This window comes from Choloepus didactylus, chromosome 10 (assembly GCF_015220235.1).
Source record: "Choloepus didactylus isolate mChoDid1 chromosome 10, mChoDid1.pri, whole genome shotgun sequence".
Taxonomy (NCBI): Eukaryota; Metazoa; Chordata; class Mammalia; order Pilosa; family Megalonychidae; genus Choloepus; species Choloepus didactylus.
This window is the reverse complement of record NC_051316.1, coordinates 67,983,542-68,009,441: the sequence shown is the minus strand read 5'-3', so window position 1 is coordinate 68,009,441 and position 25,900 is coordinate 67,983,542. Positions and strand designations below refer to the sequence as shown.

General features: G+C 39.8%; 1 protein-coding gene across 2 annotated transcripts in view; it reads right to left on the bottom strand.

The window, feature by feature from the left end:
- Positions 1-10,317, bottom strand: part of DENND4C (DENN domain containing 4C) — a 174,902-nt gene extending 164,585 nt beyond the window's left edge. The window contains exon 1 of one of the 2 annotated variants that reach the window (XM_037851100.1): positions 9,986-10,317. The gene's annotated coding sequence lies outside the window, so the exon portion shown is untranslated. The remainder of the gene's footprint in view (positions 1-9,985) is intronic. The other variant, XM_037851099.1, reaches the window with a different exon arrangement.
- Between the last annotated feature and the right edge of the window lie 15,583 nt (positions 10,318-25,900).

Sequence of the window (25,900 nt, the reverse complement as noted above, 5' to 3'; positions counted from 1 at the left end):
TTTTACTTCAATTGCTCTTTTTCACTCTAATTATTATTCTTGTTATTTTTGTGTGTGTGCTAATGAAGGTGTCAGGGATTGATTTAGGTGATGAATGTACAACTATGTAATGGTACTGTAAACAATCGAAACTACAATTTGTTTTGTATGACTGCGTGGTATGTGAATATATCTCAATAAAATGATGATTAAAAAAAAAAAAAAAAATAAAGCTTATGTGCTTTATTACCATGAAAAAAAAAAAAAAAAAAAAAAAAAAAAATGGATGTTGGATTTTGTCAAATGCTTTTTCAGCATCTATTGAGATGATCAATTGATTTTTCCCTTTTGACTTGTTAATGTGTTGTAATACATTGATTGATTTTCTTATGTTGAACCATCCTTGCATGCCTGGAATGAACCCCACTTGGTCATGGTGTATGATTTTTTTAATGTGTCTTTGGATTCGATTTGCAAGTATTTTGTTGAGGATTTTTGCATCTATATTCATTAGGGAGATTGGCCGGTAGTTTTCCTTTTTTGTAGAATCTTTGCCTGGTTTTGGTATTAGATTGATGTTAGCTTCATAAAATGAGTTAGGTAGTGTTCCATTTTCTTCAATGTTTTCAAAGAATTTGAGTAAGACTGGTGTCAGTTCTTTCTGGAAAGTTTGGTAGAATTCCCGTGAAGCCATCTGGCCCTGGGCATTTATTTGTGGGAAGATTTTTGATGACTGATTGGATCTCTTTGCATGTGATGGGTTGATTGAGGTCTTCTATTTCTTCTCCGGTCACTCTAGGTTGTTCATATGTTTCCAGGAAATTGTCCATTTCTTCTACATTATCCAGTTTGTTGCCATACAGCTGTTCATAATATCCTCTTATAATTTTTTTAATTTCTTCAGGATCTGCAGTTATGTCACCTTTTTCATTCATTATTTTGTTTATATGGGTCTTCTCTCTTTTTTATTTTGTCAGTCTAACTAGGGGCTTGCAATCTTGTTGATCTTCTCAATGAACCAACTTTTGGTGATATTTATCCTCTCTATTGTTTTTTTGTTCTCTATGTCATTTATTTCTGCTTTAATCCTTGTTATTTCTTTTCTTCTACTTGGTTTAGGATTGGTTTGCTGTTCATTTTCTAGCTTCTTCAGTTGATCCATTAGTTCTTTGATTTTGGCTCTTTCTTCCTTTTTAATATATGCGTTTAGCGCTATAAATTTCCCCCTTAGCACTGCTTTTGCTGCATCCCATAGGTTTTGGTATGTTCTGTTCTCATTTTCATTCGTCTCTATATATTTAGCAATTTCTCTTGCTATTTCTTCTTTAACCCACTGATTGTTTAGGACTGTGTTGTTTAACTTCCAGGTATTTGTGAATTTTCTAAGTCTCTGATGGTTATTGACTTCTAATTGTATTCCATTGTGGTCAGAGAATGTGCTTTGAATAATTTCAATCTTTTTAAATTTATTGAGGCTTGTTTTATGTCCCAGCATATGATCTATTCTGGAGAAAGTTCCGTGAGCACTAGAAAAGTATGTGTATCCTGGTGATTTGGGATGTAATGTCCTGTATATGTCTGTTAAATCTAATTCATTTATCAGATTGTTTAGGTTTTCAATTTCCTTATTGGTCTTCTGTCTGGTTGATCTATCTATAGGAGAGAGTGATGTGTTGAAGTCTCCCACAATTATTGTGGAAACATCAATTGCTTCCTTTAGTTTTGCCAGTGTTTCTCTCATGTATTTTGTGGCACCTTGATTGGGTACATAGACATTTACGATTGTTATTTCTTCTTGCTGAATTGCCCCTTTTATTAGTATGTAGTGGCCTTCTTTGTCTCTAAAAACATCCCTGCATTTGAAGTCTATTTTATCTGAGATTAATATTGCTACACCTGCTTTCTTTTGGCTGTACCTTGCATGAAATATTTTTTTCCATCCTTTCACTTTCAGTTTCTTTGTGTCCCTGTGTCTAAGATGAGTCTCTTGTATGCAACATATTGATGGTTCATTTTTTTTTATCCATTCTGCCAATCTATATCTTTTAATTGGGGAGTTTAATCCATTTACATTCAATGTTATAACCGTGAAGGCATTTCTTGAATCAGCCATCTTATCCTTTGGTTTATGTTTGTCATAATTTTTCTCCTCTATTAATATCCTTTATTGTACCCATACCGAATCTCTTTAGTACTGAACCTTTCTCCAAGTCTCTCTGTCCTTTCTTTGTTTCTCTGTCTGTAGGGCTCCCTTTAGTATCTCCAGTAGGGCAGGTCTCTTGTTAGCAAATTCTCTCAGCATTTGTTTGTCTGTGAAAAATTTAAGCTCTCCCTCAAATTTGAAGGAGAGCTTTGCTGGATAAAGTATTCTTGGCTGGAAATTTTTCTCACTCAGAATTTTAAATATATCGTGCCACTGCCTTCTTGCCTCCATGGTGGCTGCTGAGTAGTCACTACTCAGTCTTATGCTGTTTGCTTTGTATGTGGTGAATTGCTTTTCTCTTGCTGCTTTCAGAACTTGCTCCTTCTCTTCCGTGTTTGACAGTGTGATCAGAATATGTCTCAGAGTGGGTTTATTTGGATTTATTCTATTTGGAGCTCGCTGAGCATTTATGATTTGTGTATTTATGTTGTTTAGAAGATTTGGGAAGTTTTCCCCAACAATTTCTTTGAATACTCTTCCTAGACCTTTACCCTTTTCTTCCCCTTCTGGGACACCAATGAGTCTTATATTCGGACGTTTCATATTATCTATCATATCCCTGAGGTCCATTTCGAGTTTTTCAATTTTTTTCCCCATTCTTTCTTTTATGCTTTCATTTTCCATTCTGTCATCTTCCAGGTCACTGATTCGTTGTTCAACTTCCTCTAGTCTTGTACTATGAGTGTCCAGGATCTTTTTAATTTGGTCAACAGTTTCTTTAATTTCCATAAGATCATCCATTTTTTTATTTAGTCTTGCAATGTCTTCTTTATGCTCTTCTAGGGTCTTCTTGATTTCCTTTGTATCCCGTACTATGGTCTCATTGTTCATCTTTAGTTCTTTGAGTAGCTGCTCTAGGTGCTGTGTCTCTTCTGGTCTTTTGATTTGGGTGCTTGGGCTTGGGTTATCCATATCGTCTGGTTTTTTCATATGCTTTATAATTTTCTGTTGTTTTTGGCCTCGTGGCATTTGCTGAACTTGATAGGGTTCTTTTAGGATTTGTAAACCAATTGAAGTCCTTATCTCTAATTTATCAGATCTACAGCTTCATGGGGTACACTTTCTCTACCTAACCAGCAGGTGGTGTCCACGAGCCACCTGTTCTCCACAAGCCAGTTCTCCCCTGCTTAGCCTTTTTGGTGAGTGGGGGAGTGAGTCTTGTGGGGTCCAATTGGTGTGCCAAGCTTGCATGTGTAGTTGGTGTTGCCTGCCCTGTATATGGGGCGTGTTTCTGGGCAGTCAGGGAGGGGGGGGTGGCCCTAACAATCAAATCTCCCTGGTGATCCTAGAGTTTTAAAGCTGCTGCAATAGTCTAATCCTTCAGTTCAGTCCTGCCAGTTTGTCTCTGCCACTGACCCACAAATCCTTGGTATTGGCGTATGGCTCCTGAGACTTGCAAGTGGGCCCCTCTTCCAGGCTGTGCACCCCAGGTCCTCTGTTGAGGGATGACTGTGCTATGTCACAGGTGAGTGCCGTCCCCCCAGGGCAGTTCTGGGCTCCTGGGCTGTGTAGGGAGGCTCCCAGTCTGCTCAAATGATGGCTGAATGGGGCTTTGTTAATTCACACTGCTCCACCTTCCCAACTCTGGGACAATCAGCTGAGGTTGCAGGGAAGGCTAATGTCCACGCCCAGTTTTGTGGTGTGTGCCTGTTATTTGAAGCACTTCCGTCACACTGGGTTGTCTGGGGCAGCTCTGGGCTATGGGGCTGGCGATGGGCAGGAGTGTTTCCTGTCCACCAGGATGATGGCTGTGAGCGGACACCCCCCTTTTCTTGGGAAGTTGTGGTGTTTAGTGAATTTTCTCAGCCACTGGATTATTGCCTTTTGTCTCAGAGCTCTCTTAGTTCTGCTCTTGACTTGACCTGCCCAAATTGCAAGTCTTTGAAGCTTTCTGTATTGGGCTTCTTAGAGTAATTGTTTTAGAAAAAGAAAAAAGGATTTACAAAAAGGGCCCTTCTCAGAGATCTAATGGGTTATTGAAATGCTAAGAGACAAAGCAATTAGGGCCATTAAGGAAAGGTCCACAGGGCAGAGAGATCAGCTTTTCTTCGGGATTTGCATATGCGCCTCAGGGCCTGAGCTCTGCCCTTCCCCTATGTTCACCAGAACTCCAAAAATCCTCCGCTTTTATTTTGGAGTTTTTCGTGTTGTTTTTTTTCTATGCCTGTCTCCTCTCTGCTGGGCTGGCTGCTCTCAGATTCTCTGGTGTCTGGTCTCAGTCTATCAATGGTTGGAGTTTGGATCAGTAGAATGAGTTTCCAGTAAGGGCTGCCATTGCAGTTCTCCGTTCTCCTTCCTGGAGCTGACAGCCCCTCCTCCCACGGGACTGAGCCTGGCAGGGAGGGGCGGGGGTCCCCTGGCCGCAAAAACTTACAGATTTCACTGGTCTCAGCAGTTCCACGTTTTCATGAGTGTTGTATGAAGTATGCCCAAAGTCAGATTGCTCTGTGGTGTCCAGTCCACGCAGTTCCTGGCTTTCTACCTACTTTCCTGGAGGAGTAACTAAAACATACAGCTCACCAGTCCGCCATCTTGCCCTGCCTCTCCACAATCAATTTTTTAACATATTCATTACTGATATTTCTTCTCTTTCTTCAATTTGGGATTTTGCAGGGTCCTTCTCCAGTCTATATTCTCCTCCAGAGTTCAAAGAATTCAGAATTGTTCTATTTATCATTGAATCTCTGGAGGGAAGTTTTCAGTAGCTGTTTACATTGCCGCTAATTGTGATTTTAAAAATAAAATTCCAAAGACTGTATACATTGAAAATAAAAGTGTTTATGCTACTAGACTTTATTGAGACTGTATTCTTTTTTTATCCTCTAGTGGAACAGGGAATAAATTAAAAGTCTCAAAAATCACTCAAAATGGATCAAAGACCTAAATATAAGAGTCAGAACTATAAAACTCCTAGAAGAAAACACAGGGAAGCATCTTCAAGACCTTGTGTTAGGTAATGGTTTCTTAGACTTTACACCCAAAGCTCAAGCAACAAAAGAAAGAATAGGTTAATGGGAACTCTTCAAAATTTAAAATTTTTGTGCAAAGGACTTTATCATGAAAGTGAAAAGACAACCCATAGAACAGGAGAAAATATCTGGAAACCACTATCTGAGAAAGGTTTAATAACCAGAATATATAATGAAATCCTCAATTCAACAATAAAAAGACAAACAACCCATTTAAAAAATGCGCAAAAGACTTCAACAGACATTTTTCCAAAGACAATACACAAATGGCCAAAAAGCACCCAAAAACATGTGCAACATCATTTGTCATTAGGGAAATGCAAATCAAAACCGCAAGATACCATTTCATACCCACTAGACTGGCAACGATTAAAAAAAAAATACAGAAAATTACAAATGCTAAAGAGGGTGAGGAGAAATAGGAAGACTCATCATTGCTGGTGAGAATGTAAAATGGTGCAGCCTCTGTGGAAGACAGTCTAGAGTTCCTCAGAAAGCTAAGGATAGAATCACTGTATGGCCCAGGAATCCCACCTCTAGGTACATATACAAAAGAACTCAAAGCAGGGACTCAAACGGATATCTGCACACCAATGTCACAGTAGCATTATTCACAATTGCCAAGAGATGGAAACAACTCAAGTGTCCATCAACTTATCCAGATACAAAAGGGCAAATACTCTATGATCTCACTGATACGAAACAATTAGAATAAGCAAACTCATAGGGTCAGAATCGAAAATATACATTACCAAGGGACAGGGTAAGGGTAGGGAATAGGTTGTTAAGGCTTAAAACGTAGTCTGTTTGGGACAACAGAAATGTTTTGGTAACAGAGGGTGCGATGCTAGCACAAATTGTGAATGTAATTGACAGCAATGAATTATATACTTGAATGTGGTGAAAAGGAGATTTTTAGGTTGTATATATGGCACTAGAACAAATATTTTCTAAAAAGTCCACAAACTGCACAATACAGTGAACCTTAAGTTAAACCATGGTCTATAGGTAATAGTATAGTTATAAAAATGTGCTTCATCAATTGTAACAAGTGTTCCACACCAATGCAAGGTGTTAATAATAGAGTGACATATGGGAACTCTGCAGTTTATGCATGATTTTAAAAAATTAAGAAAAACAGTCTCATAACACTTAGGCTTTTAGGACCTAACCATCCCTAAATTAAGAGGTAAATAAATGCTTAAAGAACTAGATTCAAGGAATCCTTTAAAATATTTCAAAGATTTAAAAAAAACCCTATAAAATGACTCCCCTATAAGTCAAAATATTATAAATTTAATTTGTATATCTATTAGGTTTAGTTGAAACAAAGTACACTTAGAGACATTTAAGTCCCATGATACGACTATAATACAAATCACATTACTTCTGATATACTAAAGGTAAATTAATGGACACAGAAACTTGTAGCAAATCGGTAACAGAATTATTAATTTATACTTTAATTCCACTCAATGAATTCAAGTTGCACATACACAACTACAGGTTTTCATCTTGCTTTAATTCAGTTCTCAGTTCAGTGCTATGTTGCAGTAGTCCTAATAATCCATTTCAAAGGAAATAGTTCAAGGAAAGTTTGCTTTTACAAAAAATAAATGTGTTAGCTTAAAAACCTAGTATATTAATAAGGTTAATAAAATTAATACAGAAGGAAAAATGTCATGAAAAGGAAAAAGAAACAAGTATGTTAACTAAAAAGGCTAACATGGTCACTATAAATGAGCAAAATATTTGGTTTAGGGATTGGTAAAATGTTGAAAATGACTGAAGCTAGGTGATGGACACGTGGGGGTTCATTATAATATTGTCTATACATTTGTGTTATGTTTGAAAACTTCCATAACAAAAAGTTTCAAAACTAATTTGAACTATTTTATTAGCAAAATCATTTCATTGTAGCATTATTTTAAGAGCAAAAATTGGAATTATATTCAAAGATAGGGAATGGTTAAATAAACTGTGGCAGTAAAACTCTGGGCTACTACATATTCACAAAAAAATAGTAACATGCAGCATCAGGAAAAACATGTTAAATTTAAAAAGACAACTGTATGAATATTAGCCACAGAATTATACACAAGTATATATAGGATTAGCATATTATACTAATTGATACATTATAAACACATAACAGGATTAAAATTCAGAAAAATGTAAATGTATGATAGGTGAGAAGAACTGAACTTTTTAAAAGTCCTTTAATCATGTTATATTAGTTCCTGATTAAAAAAAAAAATCTCAAATACCACATTAAGCTCTTCTACACCCATATATTTCCATAACTAGAAAATTTTTTCAACTTTATAAGCTAACTGACTTCTCCCCACAAAATATTAAATTTTAAATTTCAAACAATAGTTATCTGATTTTGGGATTTCCTACAATGTGATTCTAAAGACCTAATATATTACACCAGCTGTACCATGTAAAAAGTCTTTTCCCATTAAAACTTTTATAACAGAACCTCTCATTCCAATAAGGCATCCCATTAGTTCAAGTCTACAAACTGATAATCTGAAAGGAGGTACAACAGAGAAGTTAATATTTTAATTTGTGTATTATGAAAGCTTATTTACCCTTACAATTTACATTTCAGCAAGCATTTTATATTAGAAAGTCAAATCATAATAGCAAATCCATTTTGCAAATCAGAAAGACTAAATGAGACAACCTGCCTCTGACTCAGCAACTTTCTCTTTACTTTACAACCTGTACTTAAGATGCAAGGATAAAACTGAAACATAACCTTCAAACTGAGCAGCAAAGCCAATGCAAAACCAGTATTTGTCTTGTCAGGAAACTCTAATGACAGTATGAGATATTTTAGTTTTAATGGCAGATATATAACCAGCAAAGGTGCCTTTTGGGTTATCATGCAAAATCCCTGTGTATAGCTACAAATTAGTTCTTATTGCAGATACTTAACATGTTTCTTTATAGAAAGCACTTCAGTCTGGCACCATGAATTGTTACAGCCTACTCATCACTGCAATTCCTTGTTATTTAAAACATTTGTGTTTTAAGACGTCTGCGCACACCCACTTGTCTGCCAATTTCTTCAGCTAAAAAAAAGCTGAAGTGCATACTAAAAACATATATCTACTCTCAACAAGACAATGCAATTATTTACAAATTATCCAGGAGTAAAATTACTTCAATGCACAACTTCAACATTTCTGACATCACAGTTTTTCTAGAACCCAAATTAACAAGACTAAACAATAATATACTGAAGTACTATGGTGAAAGCTGCTATAAAATCAGTTCACTTAAATCAGTAATACAAAAGATTAGATCCCTAATCCCAATCAAAACTTTTGCAAAATGGCCACATGAGATACCAAAGAGGGGAAAGTGTGGACTGAGTGGCAGAAAACCTTTCCATTGCTACTAGAAAAACAAACCAAAGCAAGCCTACAAGAGAGGCAGATCATCTACATGAATACAAATTTAAGTTCCTTTTTGAGTTCCCAGTCTCACACCAAGAAGGCAGTTTAACAACTCCTACATAGTAACACAAATAGGAGAGAATATAAAATATAGGCTTTTTTCATAATTACGTTAAGAACAGGTATCCTTAAAGCTCAGAGATGAAGTTTTCCTTTTGCAACCAATTTTGCTCCTATCACTCGTGCACAGAAAATCATACAACACTCGGAATTTCAGACAGCTTAATACACATAATCACCTCATATCAAATATTTATTGAGAACTTAGGGCCTCAGCACTAACGTCCTCCCCTATCTTCCTATATTATTCACCCTCTAAACGTCCTACTACTACCGTAAATTGGGGTCTGTGGATAATGCCTAACACAGGTTTGCACACAATTAAGCAGACACAGTAGGTCAATTTCTCAGGCTTAAAATGCTTGACAATCTCTCTGAGGCAAAAGAACCCAAATAGCTGATGGCTCACTTCTATACACTTTCCCTCAAGTCTGCACAAGTAACTGCGGTAACTGCCCTCCATTTTCCCGTGTGAAACAAGCACATAATTGGGATTGGGAGGGGGTCTATTTAAAAACTGGGTCAATCCTTATTTGTTCGGATGAGGCACGGCTTTCCGGAGGGAAAAGACGTAAGAAGAAAAAGAGAGGGAAAAAAGAACTGACAGCATCCTCAATGCAGAAAAGTTACAGCTCTTTACAGGAGTCAGCACAAGGGGCTCATTAGTTGGTTTTATTTGTGTTTAGTCACTCTGGAGTTGAATGGAAATTGCCTTTCTAAGTCATCCCTGACAAAGAAGCCCTGAGAATCCACCACCCTAAGGCAGAGGAGGAAACGCCCTCAATCCACCTGCGGCACCTGCCCGGGCCCCCTCCGCTTTCTCCTCCCCCCCGAGCCCCTCGGGACCCCAGGCCTCTCTAGGGGCTATCTCCCCACCTCCACTCCGGCCCTTTCTCTCTGTCTGCTCTCTGTCCCTGTCCCCGCTGGGGGACCTCCAGCCCCAGCCCTCTCCCCACCCGGCCCCCAACCCGGGCGGGCGTCGCCGCGGGCCCCAGGGCCCAGACCCCTGCCGCTTCTACGCAGTGGTTCGCAGGAACGCGAGCGGCGGCGCGGGGAGGCCTTTCCTGGAGTAGCCTCACCTCTCAGGCTCCGGGGACTCCCCGCCCCCGGAAACCGCGGAGGAAAAAGATCTGGAATGCCAGCCCCCGCCACCCTGTGCCTCCTCGGCGACCCTCCGCGGGCCCGGCACTCGGAGCTCAGCTCTGCGACTTGCTACCTGCCTAGCGCCCTCCCTGCTCCAGGGGCCGACTCGGCGGAGGCGCGGTGCAGGGATCCTCGGGGAAGGGCCCTCGCCGCAGACTCACCTGCTGCCGCTCCGCCTTCAGCGCCACCCCAGAACAGACCCTGCCTAAGGCATGAAAGCGCCGGCTTCGCGGCCTGCGCGCCCTCTGCCCGGCCAGGCCGGGAACTAGTTCCAGTGGCCGCCGCCGCCGCCACGGCCCGATCTGCGCCTGCGCCGCCTCACGGGTTCGGTCTCGAGGGGCGCCGCATGCAGCGAGTGGTAACCGCGCCAGCGCCTCGGCTCACCGGAGGCCGCGGACCGGGTGGGCTGCGGGTCGCTAGGAGCTGCGTGTGGCGCGGCTGCCCCGTCAGCTGACGGCCATGTTTCTGTTCCCTTTTGCTTTTTTTCTCCCCCTCCTTCCGCCCCTTTCCAGAGAACAGCACTTTCCTTACCCCCTCCCGCTCCCTTTCCTACTGCGGGGGTGGGTGGAGAAGGGCGGGGGGAGGGGTGGGGAAGGGCGGGTCCGAGGGGCGGGGCAGCGCCGAAACCCCGCCCCCAGGAGTACAGGGGCGGGGCGGCGTCGCGACCCCCGCGGTACGCGGGGTGCGAGAGCTGTGGCTTCCAGGGCTCCTCCTTCGCGTCCGCTCGTGGGCGTCGACCGGAGACCGAGCTGGGGATAGAGACCCCCCGCCCTGCTTTGCACCCCTTCCTACGAGGCTCGGTTTCGCGGTGTGGTGTAGGTTTACTGCCTTGGCCTTGGGCAGGTGGCAGCTTCTCTCGGGATTTTCGAAAACCGGGAAAGTGGCGCCGAGTGCGCCAAGGTGACTGAGGGAGAGTTCTGGGATGGAGGCAGGTCTCTAGACGTGAAGTTTACTTACCAGGGTGGGAGTTGGAATTCCCACGCATGGTCGGGGGTCTGCGGGGCGGGGGAGAGGTCCGCCGGCTGAAGCTTCACGAAGTCCCTTCCCCGGCTGCAGCGCCCCAGGTGAGTCCGTGACCGCGCTCGGTGTCGCTCTGTTGGCCAAGATTTCGGGTTGGGAGCTCCGAATGTGGAAGTCGCTCATTTAAAGAATCTGGACTTGTTTGCCTGCGAAGTTAAGGGTAAACCTCTTTAGCTACAGAGATGCGTGCAGAATCATTTCGCGGTTTCGAGTAATGCAAATTTTGCAGGATACTTCTGACAACATTTCGAAGTCGTTATAATGAATGAGAAAGAATAACAACTACAACTCTTTTGCCTACTGGCAAAAAGTTAAAAGTTGGCGAGTGACTTCACAGATTCCATAGCAGGTCAAAATGAGAATTGGTAAGATTTGTGCATATCTGGTGAATATTCACATACATATAATGATCATTTTCCTGAGAATTATTCTCTCTTTATTCAATATGTATTGCTTGCTAAGAAGTGTGGGGTTAGAGGTCAGGTCACAGGTGCCCCGTTGTCAATTTACTTCTGAAGTTTATTGCATATATGGATAATCTGAAGTTGTAGCTAATAGCAAAAACTATTTTCCTAACCACATTAGCAGTCAGAACGGATTCAGAAGAAATGCATAGCAATAGAAATAAGGCTTATTTAATAATAGTATGGCTAAAAGTGCTTAATGGAAACCAATCTTTGTCATTGATAGTCTGGACAGGAAAAGTTTAAAAAGTAACTAATACTTCAAAATTTAGTTTGTGATTTCTTGTCCTTCTTTCCCTGAATGCAAATTAATGTATAGTTTAAAAATATTTCATACAGACAAGTGTTCTTAGTGGGTGCTCGTCATTAATACTCAGGGATTGAGAGATTTTTCCTCTTTTACCAGTTTTTTGTATCCACAGAAATGAAAAATGAAATTCAGTATACATCTTCCATTTGCTTGACAGATTTTTCTCAATTTTAGTTGTAGGATTTAAGGATTTCTTTACTTTTTTTTCACAATTTTAATTGTTCTGTAGATTTGCCATAGATTTTCATTGTTTTCTACCCACGGTGTCATAGAATGAACACAGGGGGCCAATTTTTCCCTGGGGTGGCTGTTCTTAGGTCTGGACATTTTGATTCAGCAGCCTTCTCACTTCACTCTTACATGACTAGAACTGAAATAAATTCATTTTAATTTTTAATAGATAAAATATTTGACTGTCTAGAAAGTGGGAGGGGCGTTTGGGAGCCCAGTAACAATATAATCATTTTAATCGTTGCAGTATCACAGTGTCATTGAAACCTATATAAAATGCATGAGAAAGATTACTCAGCCCATTAAAGAAGGGAATACACAGTACACACTAGCAGAAAGTTTGTTCTTGCTACTTTCTGACTGGGCTTGGTGTTGACTCTGCAGATCTCAATGGATCTGCAATGCAAAGAGGTTGAATGGAAAGGTTGAAAATTTCTTAAAATAAGCAAGATATTTTTGGCAGCCATCTTCAATGCTGCAGCATACCCCATCATATTCATCTTCCTGTTTATTTTCTGAAAACTTCTAGACATTGCTTTTCACAGGAATATTCAAAGACCTTTATGCTTCTATATTTCTTTTTCTCTGTTTTGTTCAACTCTGTGTTTAACAGAAGCATTATTAATGTAGTTGTGGTAAATTGAATCACGTCCCCTACAAAGACGTGTTCAAGTCCTAATCCCTGGTCCTGTGATTGTGAACTCATTTGTAAATAGGATCTTTGAAGATCCTACTTAGATGAGGTCAAATTGAATAAAGGTGGGCTTTAATACAATATAACTGAAGAACTTATAAGCAAAGGAAATCCTGGCAGAGACACAGACTACCAAACAGGAGGAGGAGTAGAAGCTATAGGAGGAGATCAAAAAAGACAGATCATCATGTGATGGAGGTTGAGATTGACTGCTAGCAAGCCACCACCAGAACACTACAGACTTCAGAGAAACATGGCCTGCCAATACCTTGATTTTGTACTTCTAGCCTCTAAAACTATGAGACAATAAATTCCTGTTGGTTAAGCCAGCCAGTACATGGTGTTTTGTCTCAGCAGTCCTGCAAATTAAGACGCCAGTGGTTTAATCTGATATTGTAATTAATTATTTTTGTAATTTCATGCTAGATTGTAAATCCTTTGAGGCAGGGTTCACATCTGTCATGTTCTCTTCCAGGTCCCCAATACATGGCAGAGTATCTCATATACAATAGGCACTCAAAAATATATAATGAATAACTGAAATGAATCAGTCTATGCTTCCCTCACTTTCTTTTCACTCCACCCTTGGGCAGTTACTTAACCTTTCCTCATCTGTAAAATAGTAGAGTGATATTTGTTAGGAAGTAAGATCATTCATAATTGACAATGAGCTATGGCGGCTATCAAACAGACCAACCAGTTCAGTAATCAATACTTAGCACTGTGATATGCAGCCTCTCAAATGGCTTTCTTTCATTGATCCTTGCCTCCTAGTCTTTGTGTAATCCTCTTTCCTGGGGTGTGGGGTGGACTTATTGACTGGCTTCTACTACATAGAATACATCAGAAGCTATGGGATGTCACTTCCAATATTAGATTATAAAAACAACTGAGGCGTCAGTCTTGGGTTCTCTCTCTCATTCTCTTGGATTGCTTGCTCTGTGGGAAGCCAGTTATCCTGTCCTCCTGTGGAGAGGCCCATGTGAGTTCAGAACTGGGTATTCCCTAGTTTGAGCTTGAGATGACTACAGCCCTAGCCAAAACTGATTGCAGCCCTGTGAGAGTCTCTGGGCCAGAACCTTCTGACTGCACCACTCCCAGATTCTTTACTGACAGAAACTATGAGATAATAAATGTTTGTTACTTCTAGCTTCTAAATTTTGCAGTAATTTCTTTCATGGCAGTAGGTAACTAATACAGCACAGAAGTGCCTGGAAGATAGCATATGCCCATTATTAGTAGCTCTTCCTTTAGTAATTGTAACTGGGCGCAGCGTATGATACTTAGCATCCTATAATGCTGATCCAAGCTTACTTTAATATCTTAATGATAGTGTTTATAATTGCTGTAAGAAAAGGTATCCAGAAGTGGAAAGACTGACTTTATCCAATCTGTTATTTATAAACTATCTTTGCTCCAAGAGATTTTGTTAAAATGTGTTTCATACACTATCTAGAATTGACTACAAAAGTAACGCACTGGACTTTTTCACCATTTCTGAGCCACCATATGGTGCACATGAACATCCTGACTGAAGCTCTTAAGAGCATCAACAAGCTGAGAAAAGAGGCAAATGCCAGGTTCTTATCAGGCCATGCTCCAAAGTCGTCGTTCAGTTTCTAATTGATGATGAAGCCTGGTTACATTGACAAATTTGAAATCATTGATGATCACAGAACTGGGAAAAATTGTTGTGAACCTCACAAGTAGGTTCAACAGGTGTGAAATGATTAGTCCTAGATTTGATGTGAAACACAAAAACCTTGAAAAATGGCAGAAAAATCTTCTCCTGTCCTGTTGGTTTCATGTACTGACAACCTCAGCTGGTATTGTGGACTCCCAGGAAGCAAGATGAAAACACGCAGGAGGGAAAATTCTGAGATTCTTTTCCTAGGAATATAATATATACATACAAATAAAATGCCCTAATGGGCTCTGAAATAAATAAATAAATAAATAATACAGTGGGGCAAGGGGCAGGAGTCGGAGGGGGTTTAGGTAAAACGTAATTGGACATAGTTGAAGTGGGACAGGTAATTGAGGGTTCCTTATGTTCTCTATTTTTTGTGTCTTTTTGAAGTTTTCCGTAATAAAAAGGTTGTTTTTGTTTTGTTTTGTTTTAAACTATTTCATGGTATCATAAGTTTGAAGCTAAGGGAGATCGTTAGAGATCATCTACTCTAATTAACTCGTTTGATAGATGGGGAAATTAAGGCTCAGGAAGGTTTTTTGACTTACCCAGAGTCTCTCAGTCTCGTTTTTGGTGATTTCATATTTGAGAATTGAGAAACTTCTAAAACTCATAGCTCTTTATTTTGCCAGACTATAACTTGATCCAGATTTCCTAGGATAACCTGCATAGCATGCAAAATTGAGCCTAGTCTCCACTTTCCAATGTGTGTTGGAGATGGAAAGGTTATTTGATTCCAGCCCCCTCTCAGCAATCTTGGAAAACATAGTATTTGAAGGTCCAGTGCTTTATACCACAGGCACTCTTAGCTACTGTTTTAGAAAGAGAGTGAAGTCAGAATACCATCAATAAACATTGGTTCTGCTTTATTAATATGATATCTCATGACCCAGTGTCCCAGTATCCACAGGGAGTATTAGCACACTCTTTGTGCTTCATTCCCAGATCTTCACTGGCCGGGGACTCTGCCTCAGCATTATCAGTCATTTGCAGTTTCTCAGCACATTATTTATCCAGCTTTCTTTTCTAGGCCCACAGGGCAAATATGGCTGGACTAGGAGTGGGAAGGACTGGCACAAGGCTCTTGGTCCTGAGTTGAGTCAGAGGGTAAGTAATCCTGAGAAAAATGTCTAAGAGGTCATAAAGAAGAGTAGGGATTAGCAGAGAGAGAAAAACAGAAAGGAATAGTGGGTAAGAGGTTAAACAGGAAGATAGGTATATAAAATCTGAGACATAAGGCCTGCTGCCCAGGGCTGGCTTTTGTGATCTCCCTTCAGTATTTCATGGAGATGGAACAACTCTCCATCCTCAGTCTTTCTCCACTATTGGAGATTAGTCCCTGTAATAACTTGAACATCACATCTTCACCTAACAACTAAAGATATCACCAGTCTCCCTAACTGACACTTGTCCACATCCACCCATGACAGATATGTTCCTGGTTTCCCACCTTAGAGGACTGTTACCTGTCCTGACTAGAGCTCAACTCTCACTTGCTTCCTCCAAACCCCTTTCCTGGCCTCAGTTCTTCTGCTATTCCTCACATCATCTCAAATCCTCCTGATTAAAGAATCAGAAATATATGTCTTCTTTATTTCAAAGATTAATTTTAAAATGCATTTTAGTATAGAAGACAATATAATTGAAACAGAAAGAGAGTAGTGTAATGAACTCTGTATCCGTCACCCAACTTCAACAATGAATTTATGGTCAGTCTTGATTCATTTATACCTCTATCCACTCCCCACTTCTCCCCAAGTGTTTTGAAGCAAAACTTGACATTTCGTCTGTAAACATTTCACTTTGTCTCTCAAAAAGAAAAGAACTTTAAAAAACATAACCACAGGCATTATCACCATTGAAAAATTAATTTCTGAATAACAAAGGACCAACAAATATTAATATTGCATCCTCTTTTACCTCCCCACCTACTCCATATGGATCACTTCCCTTGGATATAACCCCTGCCTGGAGGGTTTGAGTTTGCCGTTTACCTCTTTGATTGGTTTTATTTTGAATATAAGGTAGAATGTTGCTGTCCCAGTCCTAATACTTTATCAGCTTCCTCCAGCCTTCAACGACTATAGAATAGGGACTCTTTTCCTTTAAGATTTTCCCTTCTAAAGATGATTCTTTATTCAGATCGATCAAAAATGCTATGATACATAAGAATCAGAAACTGCCAAAAAAAATCTCAAAAGTAATATCAATTTCCAACTTATATTCAATCTGAGTTCACTAGGCTAAGTATTGTTTTACAAGCCCTAACAAAAAAAGATTTGGGATCTGCTGCTGATACTCTTTAATGACTATTTAAATTTTCTGCCATTTTATGGTTCTTTTCATGCAGAAAAGGAGGTAATTAAATGATTAATATTAGAAGTTGTCTAAAACAGATCAATTGGAAACAACTATTTCAGCCCTTTTTTTTATTCTAAGTTCAACCGCTACCATTAACTGATTTCATTCAGCCCTGTGACTCTAATACAACCCATGCATTTACTTTCAAATTTACTTCTGCAGCCCCAGATTTCCCTGAGCTATAGATTCTATTTTCCAGCTGCCTCCCATGTCTAAATGGTACCTCGTATTTTACATGTTCAAAACACAACTTGTAATGCCTACTCTTCTTATCTGCCATGCACTTACCAAAAAAAATCTTTGTAAGATTTCTACCCCATTTCAGTATATGACACCACTATCTACTCAAGGAAAAAAAAAAAACTAAGGGTTATCCTTGATTATTCCCTTTTTTAATCCCCCTTCCCTACCCTAACCCACCTCAATTATATCAGGAAATCCTTTATGTTCTACTTTCTAAACATATTCCAAGACCATTGGCTTATCTTTATTTCCACTACAACCAACCTAATTTAAGCCATCAACACTTTTTGAAGTGAGGAGTGAATACCATTCACTCTCTCAGATTTTATTACAAAAGTAGACCTTACAGACTTTGTCCAGAATATATAAAGAATTCTTACAACTCAACAATAAAAAGACAACTAACCCAATTTAAAAATGGGGAAAGAATCTGAATATCCATAGAAGATAATCAAATGACCAACAAGCACATGAAAAGATACTCAATATCATTAGTCATTAGGGAACAGAAATCAAAACCACAATGAGATACCGCTTCACACCCCCACAAGGATGACTGAAATAAAAAGGGCAGTTAGTAACAACTGTTTACAAGGATGTGAAGAAATTGGAACCTTCATACATTGTTCATGGGAATGTAAAACAATGCAGCTACTTTGGAAAACAATTTAGAAGTTCCTCAAAATGTTAACTATTGAGTTGCCATATGGCCCAGCATCTCCACTCCTAAATATATATACTGAAATGAATTGAAAACATGTCCATTTGTACATGAATGTTCATAGCAGCATTATTCATAATAGCCCCAAAGTGGAAATAATCCAGATGTCCATCAACCAATGAATGGATATCCATCCAATGGATTATTATTTGGCAATAAAAAAGAATAATATTGCTGTTATATGGATGAACCTTGAAAACATCATGTTAAAAGAAGCCAGTCACAAAAGGCCATATACATTGTATGATTCCATTAATATGAACTGTCCAGGAAAGACAAATTCATAGAAACAAAAAATGGATTCTTGGTAGCCAGGAGCCAGAGGGAGAAGGAAAATTCAACTTCCTCCAACAACCTGACCATTTCTCCTTCTCTACAGACTTGCCTGCAGTTGAGTCTTGGGGTAGAGTTGGCTGGGGGGGTTAGGCAAGAATAAAGTTGATATGTATAAAAGATACATAATAAATCTTGAATGAATGGTTCAGTGATGTGGCAAGCAGTGATTGTTTCTATCACTGTTCTCAAAACAGAATTGAAAAGGACAGTGATAAGTGGACTCTTTTAAACTGGTAGTCATAAATACAAGGTCAGTGGAACAAACCATGTTTAGTCCATGCGTCATTAGATAATACTAACCTTGGAGTACAAGGCCACAAAAGCAAGAACAAGATAACAATTTATAACACTCAATGTAATGGATTAGGAGTAAGTCTGCATGTATTTGAATCCGAGCTCCACCATTTGCTGTGTAATCTCGCTAAGCTTTAGCCTTGGCATCAGTAAAAATAATAATAGTACCTACTTTATAGTTATTGTGAGGATTAAATGAGATAATCAGTGTGTCATCTCTGTACAGTTCCTAACACGATGTTAATTTCTTCTATTTTAGCACCTAGCATAGTATCTGGCCAATATGCACCCAACAAGTAGTTACTGGATGGGTGAATATATGAACTCTCCATCCCAACCCACCAGCTGAAATCACTGACATCGCAGCCACAGATACTGTCCTCCTATTTAATGTGGCTTACAAAGTTGTATCACATTTTCAAATAAGAATGACAGGAGGTTTCTGGTCATCAAGATGGTGGGTGAGCTGCTCCAGGGTTCTGTCCACCCACAGAAGCTTTAAACAAATAAGAGCTGGCAGAACCATCTTTCTCAAAACTCCAGGAAAACAGTTAAATGGTTACAGTAATAGCAGAAGTTCCTAATCAAGAAAAAGGCAACTTTAAAATGGTTGGACCATGTAGCACCCTGACTGATCCCTCTTCCATCCCCCCACTGGCTCAGCACAGAGCTGGCCCACACTCCCCTGGTGGGTCCCTGGTGTGTGTTCTGGAGGGAGCACAGTAACCCTGGTGCACATACTAGGAGCATGTATGTCTGTGCCAATTTGTTGGCAGCTTAAAGGACTGAACCAGGAGATACTCATCACAAGCTCACCATCCCAGAACTTGCCTTAGGTGTCAACGGCAGCTCACAGAGCTCTCCTACAGAAGGCTGTAAGAGAACAGTCAAATTGCAGTCATCTGGAGGAAAAGGTGTGCTGGCTGTGGGACATACAGTGCAATTCCCCAGGACTGTGAGGAAACACCTTCCTAGAGAAAGAAGGATAGATCCATATAAATGGGGAATTCCTGAGGCGACATGTACATGCCCAGGACAAGATGCATGCTCAGAAATGCCAAGGAAGCAACCTATGCTTTTGCCTTGGCTATTTTCTAAACTTATTGTTAGGACAGATAAGCTCTGAAGGAAAGCACTTGCACAGGCCAATCTGCAAATACTGAGAATGGAGGTGTCATTTTCTTTTTCTTTCTTACCTTGTTTTTTTTTTTTTTTTGTTAGCTCCTGGCATTCAAGGAAATCTCTGTCATAACAAGGGCTGGATACAAGATTAAAGAAGAGTTGCCTTAGTGTCTAAATTTAAAAAATAACACATTAAAATATCAAAATGTTTAGATTGCAGCAAAAGACTATAAAACATATAAAGAAACAGGAATAATGTCTTAAGTAAAGGAAAAGGATAAAGAATTGGAAACCATCAACAAGGAATACTAGAGTTTGGGCAATCCAGAAAAAGGTTTTTTTGTTTTTTTGTTTTTTTAATGGTCCTAAATAAGCCGAAAATGCTAAAGGAGAACATGGACAAGGAATGAAAGGAAATTAGAAAAACAACAAAGAAGAGAGAGTATCATAAAGAGATAGAAATCATGAAAATGGACCAAAACGGAACAGAAGACCATAGTGACAGAAGTTAGAAATGCCCTAGAGGAATTCAACAGCATATTGATGCTGGCAGGAGAAAGAATCTGAATTTGAAGTTAAGACAATTGAAATTGTTTAGTCTGAGAAGCAGAAAGAAAAAAGAATGAAGAAAAATAAATAGAGCCTAGGAGACCTGTGGTCATCAACAAACATACCAATTCAATGCCATTATCCTTTAGGGAAATGCAAATCAAAACCACAATGTGATTCCACCTCACACCCACTAGAATGGTTATTATTTTAAAAAACGAAAATAACAAATGCTGACAAAGTTGGGATTTTAAAACTGTGCAGCCACTATGGAAAACAGTTTGGTGCTTCCTCAGAGAGTTAAATGTAGAATTACCATAAACAGCAATCTCACTTTTAGGTGTATACCCCAAAGAATTGGAAGCAGAGACTCAGACACTTGTACATCAATCAATGTTCATAGCCAAAAGGTGGAAGCAATACAAAGGTCCATCAGCAGAAGAATGGATAAACAAAATGTGATACATACATCAAATGGAATATTATAAAGCCCTAAAAAGGAATAAAGTTCTGATACATGCTACTACATGGATGAACCTGGAAGACATCATGTTGAGTGAAATAAGATACAAAGGGATAGATACTTAAATGAAATAGCTAGAATAGGCGGATTCATAGACAGGAGGTAGAGTACAGCTTACAGAGGTGGGGCATTGGGAGAAAGGGGAGTTAATGCATAATGGGTGCAGGGTTTCTGTTTGGGGTGATGGGAAAGTTCAGGTAATAAATGGTGGTGAGCATTGCCAAACATTGCTAGTATGATAATCCCATTGAATTGTATGCTTGGGAGTGGTTGAGTAGAGAAAGTTCATGCTGTGTTGACATCGTCAGGGTTTATCCATATAATGAGTTTAGAAAATAGCTCCAGGCCAAAGTACAGGGGCCATCCTGATCCTTTCTGTATGTGCATCTTGTCCTGGGCATATGCATGGTCCTAGGAATTCCCCTGTTTACACAGTTACAAATGTCCCCTCTTCCCTAGGAAACAGTTTCCTTGGGGTCCAAGGTAATGCACTACATAGGTCCCAGGTACTGTACTGTATGTCCTACATCCAGCAATCCCTTGCTGCTTGACTACTCTCCCATAGCATCTATAAGAAATCTCTATGAATTGCCTTCTACACAGGCCAAGTTCTGGGATGGCAAGTCTCTCAGGCCACCATCATTTGGGCCAGACATGCATGTTCACAGTATGTGCACAAGGGTTAGTCTGTCTCATCCTGAACATGGATCAGAGACCCACTGTGGGAGTATGGGCCAGCTCCCCACTGAGCAGGTGAGGGGTGGGGGCACCCTGAACAGCCAGGGCATCCCATGATGCTACCACTTTTAAGTAGCTTTTTTTTTTTTTTTTTTTTTTTTTTTTTGAATCAGTGCTCTTCCTGTTATTATAGTCCCTTAACTGTATTCTGAAACTTTGAGAAAGATGTTTCCACCATTTCCTGCTTGTTCTTCAAAGCTTCTATGGGGGGATGGAACCCTGAAGCGTCTTACTCTGCCAACTTGGATTATTTTTGCAATGGTCCTGTAAGTGTGAAATTAAAAATAAAACATTTTTTTAAAATAAGACTATGTGGGACATGATTCCCAAGGGAGTGATTCTTCCTGGCAATGGGGGGCACAACTCCCAGGAATGAGCCTGGCCCTGGCAGCGAGGGATTAAAAATGCTTTCTTGACCAAAAGGGGGAAAAAGGTGACAGAATAAGGTTACAGTGGCTAAGAGATTTCAAATCAAGTCGAGTGGCTATCCTGGAGGTTACTCTTGTCCATGCTCCAGCTAGATATCCCAAATGGCCACAGTGTGCCATGCCCTAACCAACAGTAGGTCCCTGAGATTCTATAAAAGTTTCACTCACTAAGTATATCTCTCAGAAACTTAAATCCACCAGACTGTTCCTATGCCAGACAAGTCCTAAAACCCAGAGGCAAAAGCCTCTTTAAGAACAACAACCAGATGCAGCCCTCTTCCCCATAACGTCGACACCCCCTTTCAATATGAACAAGTTAGGGTGGTCACTATCTAGACACCCCTGAAGATTGAGAAAGTGATTAAAGGAGAGAGGAAGAGGGAGGAACAGACAAGATAGGATTTAACAAAGGATTACAAATACTGAATCTTTATATAATTTTTTTTTAGATGCTAGGGTATTAGAATAGCTAGAAGGAAACAACTGAAATGATGGAACTCTAACCCATAACATTCTTTTGCTCTATAGCTACTCATTAAACTGTACTTTGAAAGTTATAACCTTTCTGTATATAACTTATATTTCATAATGAGGAAATAACTGAAACTGTGGAACTGGAACCCATAACATTCTTGAAATTACCTATATAACCACTTGTTTAATTGTACTTTCAAAGTTATCACCTTTCTTTATATATGTTTTATTTCACAATAAGGAAATAACTAAAATTGTGGAACTGTAACCCATAAAATTCTTTGAAATTTGCTTTCTTGCTACTTGTTAAATCATACTTTGAAAGTTATCACTGTTATGTATATATGTTAAATTTCACAATAAAAATGTATTAAATAAAACAAACAAAAAGTAAGAATCGCCATCTTTTCTTCCAACTTGGAACTTTTGATTTCTTTTGCTGCAGTTTCTGCCTGCTGAGACCCGGATCAGTTTGTTGATGCCCCCTGCCATCATATGGTGATCATTGTTCTGTCTCACTCCAGCTGCTGGCAGGCTAAAATGGGGGGAAATGCCCTCCATCTATTTGTGTTCAACCTGTGTAAAATTAGGTTAGACTGCACAGCTGCCTTATACTCTGCATTTCCAATGATTTGTTTACTGATACAGTTCTACCATTTATTATGGTTTCTTACTTCAGTCCTTTTCTCCCAGAGGACCTGGGACAGTTTCTCTGGATTAAGGCCTAGAATGGTGTGGATGCTATGCAGAAAGTATAATGAGCCCTCTCCCCTCCAGGTGAGTGCTTTCCCCATGTAGTACACTGCCTGGGGCATCATTTCCTACCCCTCTTCTAAATTGCTTGGTCCATTCAGCCAATAGCCTCCTTGCCATTCCCATCCCTCTATCCAGAATGCTTTCCTCTGGGTAGGTCACATGGCCACCGTCACTTCATTCAGGTCTCTTCTCACATGTCACCTTCTCAGGCCTCCCTTTCCCGCCCTTCCTAAAAGAGCACTCACATCACTGTCATCTTGCCCTGTTTCAAATTTTCCCCATACTCTTGATTGCTGACATTTTGTTATCTATATATTTATTTATGTGTTTATTATCTGTCTCCTCTACTAGCATGTAAACTCCATAAAGGCAGGAATTTCTTTTATTCACTACTGTATCTTTGGTACCTAGAACAGTAGTAACAATCCATAACTATTTGTTGGTGAATCAATCAAATAATATAGAAGTACTTTTAGGGCTCTTAGCTCTCCACCAATCTTCAGCCTCCATGTTTCTGGTCATTGTTCCATCCCTGGGATTGTTAAACCTGGTAAACCCCCACTGACCCCACTTCTCTAATCCTGTGAATATGTCTGAGTTGTCTGAAATCTCTGAAATGCTTATATTCATATCTTTTCCTTTTGCAGTCTGTGTAAGAAATTTCTTTCAGTTGGGTCCAGAGCATTAAATATGGTTGTGAACACTTCTATTCTAGCAATAACCATTAAGTGACTAATGCCTGAAAATGAACAGTAAGGGTAAGCTTTTCTTTGACTGCAAGAATGAAGACCATTCTCAGCAACCAACATCCAGAAAATACCACACTGAAGGGACGCACAGTTATTGTGAAGGACCCCAGAGGAACCCTGCAGAGGGACTTCACTCACGTCCACGTAGAACTCGGTCTCTTTGGGAAGAAAAATAAGAGGCTTCGGGTTGACAAACAGCGGGGGAAAAGGAACTGGCTAGAGTTTGCACTGTCTGTAGTCACATGCAGATCATTATCAAGAGCATTACACTGGGCTTCCCTTACAAGATGAGGTCTGTGTACGCTCATTTCCACATCAAAATCGTTCTTTAGGAGAATGGGTCTCTTGTTGAAATCCGAATTTTTTTGGATGAAAAATATATCCACAGGGTTCAGATGAGGCCAGGCATTGCTTGTTCAGTATCTCAAGTCCAGAAAAATGACTTAATTTCCCTTCAAACAGGAGGCCAGTGGCAAAGCAGACAAGGAAAGGTAAAAAATGGGGCACAAGTGACTAGAGTCCTAAGGGAGCAAAGATTTTTACTAAATAAATCAATAGAGGAATAAGGAATGATAGAAATGGTGGTCAGTAGAGACCAGAGGCTTCCAGATAGACTGCATACTGCAGAGTGGGCAGCCACTGCCTCAGAGGGTGGTAAGCCATGTCCTGTGGAAGAATTGGAATTCAGGTACTGAGTCCTCGGCGGGGAGGGGGGGCAGGGGATAGTGTTTAATGAATAGAGGTTAAGGATGTAGAAGAGTTTGTTTATCATGGAACATCTCAGAAGGCAGCATGGAAAGATTTGTTAAGGAATGTGGGAGCAGAGGTGGCTCCAGAAAGTCTATAATAGAAGGAGCTTATGGTGTCACTAATAGAGAAAATATCAGTTATCCTTAACGAATAAAGGAACATCTGAAGCTTCTCCTGAATGCCCCATCAGCACTCTTCACTAGCAAGAGGTCAGGAATGGGAAAAGGAAACAAAGAGCAGTGAAAGCAGCACAAAAACCATGACAACAAGGTTTTATTTTTTGAACAGTGACTGAAGATGATGACAGGAATGATAAACATAGTGGAATAATCTGGCTTCGTGATTTCAAAAGGATTCTTAGAATACACAGTCGATCCTCATTATTCACAGATTCCTTATGTGCAAATTCACCTACTTGCTAAAATTTATTTGTAACACCCAAATCAGTATTCACAGTGCTTTCATGGTCATTCGCAGACATGCACAGAGCTGTGAAAAATTTGAGTCACATGATAAGCATGTTTCCAGCTGAGGTTAAACAAGACAATGCTCTTGTTTCATCTCTCACACTGTAAACAAGTTGTCCTTTACATGGTAAATTTTCTGCCATGTTTTCCACATTTTGTGCTTTTGTTGGTGATTTCGCTGTTTAAAATGGTCGCCAAGCATAGTGCTGAAGTGCTGTCTAGAGTTCCTAAGCACAAGAAGGCTGTAATGTGCCTTAAGGAGAAAACATGTGTGTTATATAAGCTTCGTTCAGGCCTGAGTTATGTGTGTCGGCCATGAGTTCAGTGTTAATGAATCAACACTTTATTTAATGAACTCCAGTCCCTTGCCGCACCCCCCACCCCCAGTGCAATTTACGATTAACCTTGCTTAAATTTGTGCTTGGAGACTTTGTTTAAATGTTGCTCTAAAATGTTCTGCAGGCAATGATACTGTTTCTAGATGAGGTTAAATGAGGGCAGTCTCTGAAATGCTGGTGAAACAAAAGAACTTCCTAGAGCATCATTATGTGCAAGTTTAAAGAGGGAGTAAAAGATACATAGTGTCTTTAATTGGAAAGACACTTAATACAAGGTATGTATTGATCAGTTGACAAAAAGCTGTGACCAGAGGTTTGCAGGACCCTAAACCTGTATTCTTCCTAGAGGCAATAGTTCTGTGTTTAATTCAGTGTTTGCAGCAACTTTATAGAGCATAACTATCTCAAACAATGAGAATTGACCAAACTTGCTTTTCCTAGGTAGAAGCTCAAGTTACGGTAGAATCAGTGGCTTGGTGAAATTGATGGGGGGCCAGAGGTGAACTGGCCTCACTACATCAGTGCTTTGCCTGTAGGCATTCAGCAATGTGTATCCATCAAGTTGTTTTCATTTTTTAACTTAACCTATTTGGATTATGGCAATATGCCAGACTGCAGAAAGGGAATTTGAATTATTTCAGTGGTTAAAAACAAAAAAGGACCACTAAATTGTATGCTTGAAAGTGGTTAAAATAGGACATGTTATGTTGTGTATATGTTACAATACTAGTTTTTAAAAATTATAAAAATAATGCACCAAAGAAAGGGGAAAGAAAATGGAAACCATATTAGCAGAAGTTCTTAATCTTGTTTTTTCT